Source organism: Ascaphus truei, chromosome 1 (genome assembly GCF_040206685.1).
Source record: "Ascaphus truei isolate aAscTru1 chromosome 1, aAscTru1.hap1, whole genome shotgun sequence".
NCBI lineage: Eukaryota > Metazoa > Chordata > Amphibia > Anura > Ascaphidae > Ascaphus > Ascaphus truei.
The window spans coordinates 83,309,845-83,317,557 of record NC_134483.1 but is presented as its reverse complement, the minus strand read 5'-3'; the positions used below and the strand labels follow the sequence as shown (position 1 = coordinate 83,317,557).

The window sequence follows — 7,713 nt, the reverse complement described above, 5'->3', positions numbered from 1 at the left end:
ACTAACACACATTTAGTTAAACCTTAGCCGCATGGTAGATTTTCTAAACATTAACTATGTTTGCAATACCTAATCAGAAGTTTCCATTCATGATATATACACCTGCACTACACTCTGAACCGTGGGTTAATATGTCTTTATTTCACAGGAAAAGCTTTTCTCGTGTAGCCTTGGATTTTTATTCTGGCTGTGGAATATGACCTCTGGTTTCATTTTGCATGTTTTGCATGGTAGCAACTTCATGCAAGTATTAGTTAATTAATTTGCTTTGGAGGAGGCTTTCAGAACTAAGGGCCTCATGCAGTAAGCGTTGATAAGGGAATTATCACCATTTTATAGCCAAAATTGGGTTTGAGATTCAGTAAGCGCCGATAAGTGCTTGATTTCGCCAGGTTTCGGAGCCGATTATTTTGTTATGGCCAGTCGGCTGCCGATAAGCCTGTTTTCGCCACTGATCGCCACTTTTTTAAATCGGCTGGATTCAACAAAAAAAAACAGCTTATCGGGGCTGATCGGCACTACGAAATTGAGATGTTATGGCCGATTTCTCCCGCCAACTAAAGTTGGCAGTTTGGACGGGAGAACGATCGCTAAGGCTGCCGGAACGGCACTTAGAAAAAAAAAATCTTCTGTACATCAATGGAGTCAATGGAGCGGGGACGTATAACAGTATAGTACTGTTTACGTTTCATTGCTCACAATACAAACGTCATTTGCATTACAGTGTGGGGGGCATTCCCTGCATTGTGTCACGGCTGACGTGTATTATTTGCATAACATTATACTTTTACATGTTTGCAGCATTTGCGGGTCACATTACTCATCATGTGATGATGTGGCAAGGGAAAATACTATACTCAACTCTTAAAGGAGAACCTCACATCATAGCACACATTTTACTGCATTGATCGACAATTGTTTACATGATGTTACACATGTCACACATGTCACACATACACCGTATATTCATGTTCCTTTACATTACACAATGCTTGTAATGTGTCACGCATCTTTAAACGTTCATGTACATCTAAATTCTCATGTTTACATCTACGTTTGGTCCTCCCTATTTTCATGACGTCACTTATTGGACGCTCAATCACATTGCATGTTTACATTGTAACCGTAGCATTACAAGCACTTCAACCTAACTTATACACACATGTACAGTAATTCATCATTGGGACACCTTGTTAACTCATTCTATACCAACTATCCTCCTTACAGAAATGCATGCATATGCACACGACTATTCATTGTTGGCAACATGTCACAATAACATGGCTAATTACACATGTTACACAAAACTTTTCCCACATCAATCTCAGCCTTTTTGTCTCATTACATGACTGACTCTTGCGTTCACAAGTTTTACATGCATTGCACATGCAACTATTTATTTGCAAGCAATGTTTCTACAAAGCATCACGTCACATCATTGGCAAATATCATCATTCCCTGCAGAATACACACAACAACTGCACACAGCTTGCCACACAAGTACTTTATTATGTTCATGTAAAACCTTGCATTTTACTATGTCACCTGACATCATTATACCTATTTAAAGGACGCCCATTACCTGCTCATTCACAGCTACTCATTTCAAAATGTTGAGATTGTTTAGGAGACGGAGGAACATTCTTTTCTATGACATGCTTGATGATGAAGACAATCATATAGGGCAAGGGAGGGACACACCGAGGGACAGTGACAGGGACAGTGACGCGGATACGACAGGGACAGGGAGAGGGACAGGCCGAGGGACAGGGAGAGGGACAGGAGATCAGAGGAGAAGACAGAGGAGACAAGTTGTGCCTCGTCCGCGTCTGTACAGGGAGAGAACCCTGTTAGATGGGATGAGTGAGGAGGAGATTGTAAGTCGCTATCGTTTGAGTTCAGCAGCAATCTTAGCTCTTTATCAGGAGTTAAGGGGAGATTTAGATTTTTTCACAGCCAGAGGTCGTGCAGTCCCTGGGCTTGTTAAAATGCTGTGCTCATTACATTATCTTGCTTCCGCGTCATACCAGACAACTGTGGGCATAGTGGGCGGGGTCTCGCAATCTACATTCTCGCGGGCCTTGACCCAGTTTCTCTATGCACTCAATAGACGCGCTAGGAATTATATTCATTTTCCTACAGAGGCGACAGAGTGGCTGGAAGTCAGGACTGGCTTTTATAATATAGCAGGGATACCATGTGTGCTGGGTGCAATCGATTGCACACATGTTGCTTTGATTGCACCTAGTCAGAGTGAGCATGTGTACCGCAATCGGAAGCACTACCATTCACTCAATGTACAGGTGGTATGTGATGCGACGATGAGGATAATGCATGTGGTACCCAAATTCCCTGGTTCCAGTCACGATTCCTCCATCCTGAGGAACTCTTCAGTCTTCCATGCGTTCGAAGAGGGACATTTTGAATATGGTTGGCTGCTGGGTGAGTACACATTTACATGTTATAACACAAAACACATTTTTATTTAGGAATGTTGGCATTGTAGAATTTGATCACTAATGTAAGCTTATGTGTGCTCCATTCATTATAGGTGACTCAGGATACGGAATTAGGCCGTGGCTCTTGACTCCGGTGCTAAACCCTCAAACTGAAGCAGAGGAGAGGTACAATGCAGCCCATATATCTACAAGATCTGTTATAGAGAGGACATTTGGCCTACTCAAGACCAGATTTAGGTGTCTGGACAGAACTGGTGGGGCTCTTCTATACAAGCCTCAAAAAGTGTCTGATATTATCCTTGCCTGTTGCATTTTGCACAATGTTGCACTCAGGCACAATGTACAATCAGACCTAGCTGAGCCTTTGGTAGACGAGCATCCCACCCATGTAGCTGCTGAAAATGAACAAACAGCCAGTGGTGGCCAGACACGACAGAATCTCATCAATTCATTTTTTTCTTGTAAGTAAAAACAGATATGTTCCAAGTTCTACTTTTATACTTACATTATGTTATCTTAACAATAATTTTTTTTTATATAACCTTCTGTTAGGACACAGATGAATATGGGTTGCACACCTTTCTTTTCTCTGCTGTGTGCACAAAGGGATGTGGCACCGGTATGTTATTGTTGCACAGGTTATATAATCCCTCTTCAATTGTACTTTAGTTGTGTGTATGTGAATACAACTGGGGTAACAAAGCACTAATATTTTAGCATTGTGTTGTTCCTTATGCTAACACAATACACATATTATGCCCATACTCATTCATGCTTCTAGTATGCTTACATACAATGTTATTGGTGCAGTGTAACATGTACATCCATATGATGTGTACACCAGGCTCATTTACATTTTGAATGTCATTAAATATACATGGTGTTGCACATTTAACACCAAATACACACTTTGATGTGTTGTTTACGGTACTGAAGATGGCATGTCAATGTTTGCAATTTATATATTGTTCCTTTGCATTATAGGTATATTTGCAGTATGACTGATCATGGTATGTATATTTGCTGACATCTCTCATAAGATGTGGCTACCTCAATCTTCCTATAATTATTTGAACTAAAAACCCAACATATTGGTGTAAACACAAATGTTACATATATGTACTTTCTGTATCATGTATATGCATTTAGCTACTCTTGAGGTTTCATGTGCATTGTATTACAAAATGATTACTCACATTTCATCACATTTTATGTATGTTTCCTTATAATTTCCATTCATGTAATATAGAGGTGTTTGGAGAAAAGGGGATAACTGTACTTATTTGTTTACTTACGGGAGCACATTCATCACTAGCATAGACACACTTTTTAAGACAACTGTTTGTGTCTCTATCAATTGGTGTAGGATCCATGTATAACACCGACAAATGATAACACCAGCTTTATTATGGTAGCTTATATCATCATATTGACTATACTATGTATTTTTAAACGATTAATAAACACCGTAAACTATAGTTAGTTAGGTTAATGAAATATACACAGAAACGTACTTCATAACATGATGGTGATGTCATATTCAGAACATCATGCATTGGAGGGGACCATAACATCTGGCCAGTAACATTATTTGCTACAGTCCCAAACCATTTTATCTACATACCCATGTAACAAGAGATTTTAAATATAAATGGCTACTTGGTTGTAAGTGTCCTTTACATTGGGAGAAGGAGTGGCTCAGTGAGTAAAGACACACACTGGCACTGATAGTTTGAAGCAGGGGAGTCTGGTTCAATTCCCGGTGTGGGCTCCTTGTGACCTTGGCCAAGTCACTTTATCTCCCTGTGCCTCATGCGGCAAAAAAACATTTGTACGTTCCACGGGCCAGGGACCTCAGGCTGAAACATGTGTCTGTAAATCGCTGCGTACAACTAGCAGCCCTATACATGAACATGCTCATATTATTATTATTATTATTGTTACATAGTTTCGACAGTCATACGTTCCATTACACAATAGAATACACAAATGTGTTAGCAGAGTGGGAATGGTTGTTATATAAAAAACACACCATGTCATAAAATGTTAGTAGTCATTAAAGAACACTCAAGAAAAATTCAAGAGGCACTATTTTGCAACATCATTATGTTAATTAAGTGCTTATGCAATATAGGCATAAGGGTATCACTTTTTTAATTGTTTGTTAATAAGCGCTGCAAGCAATATAAAATTAGTTCCATATGTAGTATAGTAGTCGGTGGCTCCTCCTCACAATCATCTCATATAAAGGTAGACTCTTCTGAAATCATACATTGATCCGATTGTATCTTCCCCGACATCTCTGAAATACAGCAAACACATGATGGTCAAAGATGGCACCTTACTATATATGTATCCGTGACAACGCGTTACACAGCTCTATATGATTGTGTACATACACACGTCACTCATTTATATGTTACAACTACAAGTGTACATCAGTATGTAATTTTTATTATCATTTGTAGCAGCCATAACTATGTATATGAAGTGAACGTTGCCTGTATACTGAAAAATGTGCGCGCACATCTTAGTGTGCGCACGCACTTCAGGCTTGGCTGCACTAACTGTTTGCGCATGCGCAAAACAAAGCGTACGTTGTGCGTTCAATACAGGTTGAAAATATGATTAAACATACAATCTTTATTTCAAATACAATGAATACGAAACTACATTCGTTCTAAACGAGTACATCTGTATTCTTTTTAAACAGACGTGTTTGGACAGAAAGGACGGCCGATAACACAATGCGCAAATGCAATACGTGTGACGTCATGTTAAGCCAGCGTGAAACGCACGCTAACACTCCTCCCACTCAATTAACATTCGGCTAACGCCCAGGGTACGCCTACAAACACTGAGCCGCACGCATCACACACTGCAGTTACCGTTACTATAACAAAACATGACAGCCAATAGGCTTTGAGGCGCGCACGTCGCTTGGGGGCGGGACTTACATCAGTAATCCTTTTTAAGGACGCCTTGGCCCATGACAAGGGTCCCACGTCATACGTGGTGGACCCGGTTTTCAATGTTGTAGATGTTGCATGATAACAAAACAGGTATGTGTTAGAGTTATGGAAAAATGTTGCTAATATGTTTAAAGGGATAGGAAAGTACGTATATGTATACCGTCAGCAATGTGTACTACTCTTTCAGGTTCTACTATATTGTATTAGGAAACAATTTGTTTGTGATCGCTACATGTTATGCAGTCTGCAATGTTACGCTGTATCCACGCATTGAAAGTGAAAATGGTGGTTACAAAAAAAAAAAAAATTTAAACGCAGAGTCAACGCATAACGATTGTTATATTTACCATTCTTCTAGAATTAACTCTTCGCCTGGCTGCAACTGGTCGCTCCAGAAATGCAAGGCATTTTCATCCACGCTTGACCCAACCGCTGAATCCAGTATGACACATATCTCCTCCAGGATGCGCTCATAGGAATCGCCACTGCTTTCTTCAAATAATTGGTCGGGAGGTAGGTTCATTTCTTCGGGTTCCCATTCCAATGCATTTTCAGCTGAAAGGCTTGGTACATAATCATAGTACTTTTGTTCTTGTACAATGTGGGTTTCAGGAATGGAGGCTGCAGATATTGCAGCACGTATCGATTCAAACGGATCAGTAGTAGCGGATACATTGCTATTGCCATTAGGAATAAATATGCCTTTCACGACAATATAAGTGCCGTCTTTCAGGAGAAATTGTTTTTCCGGGGCAATCTTCCAGAAACCATAGGTGTGTTGTAGCTTATCCTGGTCACGTTCAAAAAATTCATTACTTGATAAAGTGAATCTTATTGAGGAATTAAAATTCCGTGCATGCTTACGGTCTTGGTAATAAGGATATTTTGCTCGAATGAAATCATCGATTTGGCGTGTGCTTGCTTTCTGTCCGCGACTGTTCAAGATGGCTTCACAGATCATGTACTTATACCCTAAAAGGGGATTAATATTGTTAACGAATTCATCAGCCATGTCTGAGTAGCACAAAAGCTGTGTGCAGGTCTGTGTTATTTGCTCATCAAAATGAATGTGCTGAATGGCTAACAAACTCCTGTTTTTCTTTGTCAAGGTCAACAAAACTAACTACTTTGACTCCTTATTTCAAACGCCAATTGGATTTGTTTGTCTACTTGGGTTAACAGTTGTGGTTTGTGATATGGGATTGTGGGAGAAACATTTCTCCTTCTTTTATCTCGTTTGTGAAAAACATCCCTAGAATTTGAATGCGTTCACATAGTGTTTTTTTGAACAGTAACAAAGACCACTGTGTGAAAATATTTCTTAGCCAGGCATATCAGTACAAACACACACCTGCAAAAAGAAATGTTTTTTCCCCGCTTACATTTCTGTGTGTATGTGAAAGTCTGGTTAACTCCCTGTCTGCATGAGTTTAAATACGTGTGTATATATATATATCTAAATATATCTCTCTTATAAAAATATATATATTTATATATTATATTTTATTTTTTTTAATATTGCAGGAGTACACACAACATTGATGGCAGTAAGTATACCTTGTATGAAACCTATTTAAATGGTGAGAAACATGATTGAATGAAGTAATAAACATTTGTTTAAGCACAATACTGTTAGAGTCTCATACTTAGGATATTTCTCAAACATTATGCCTGTATTATTAAAATAGTGTGCTTTCACAAGGAAGCATGAAGTGTATTAGTTTGTAAAATACATGTATACCAGTTTATATAGTACTATATATATATATATATATATATATACATATATATATATATACACATATATATATATACACATATATATATATATACACATAATCAAAAAATAAATAGATGATACCGTTCTGTGGCTAACGAAATGCTTTTATTTGTGCGAGCTTTCGAGATACACTGATCTCTTCTTCCGGCGATGTTACAATGAATGAAGCAAGGATAACTTAAAAACAGTGTCTCTTGGAATGTTATCTGTGCTGTTCCTTCCCCCGTGTGGATGTGTTTTATGGCTAGAGGTGTCAAAGGGTAACTGAAAGCAAGTGAAGAAAGAGTGTGTATGTGTATCAGTGTGAATAAAAATGAATGGAGAGCCCACAGTATAAACAGTGCTCTACACAAGGTGTGTGTGGAGTGAGAGGGATATAAATGGTGTGGGTGGGTGTGGAAATGTGAGAGTTTGTAGCACAACTAAAAGTGTGTGTGGATACTATGTGGTCCCTATTGGTGTATATGGATGGAAAAATAAGGAGTGTTAGTATGTGTGAGAG

At 38.9% G+C, this 7,713-nt stretch overlaps 1 long non-coding RNA gene across 1 annotated transcript in view; it reads left to right on the top strand.

The window, feature by feature from the left end:
* The first annotated feature begins 5,747 nt into the window (after positions 1-5,747).
* Positions 5,748-7,713, top strand: part of LOC142469162 (uncharacterized) — a 6,326-nt gene continuing 4,360 nt past the window's right edge. The window contains exons 1-2 of the long non-coding RNA XR_012788976.1: positions 5,748-5,944; positions 6,956-7,011. This is a non-coding gene — a long non-coding RNA (uncharacterized LOC142469162). The remainder of the gene's footprint in view (positions 5,945-6,955; positions 7,012-7,713) is intronic.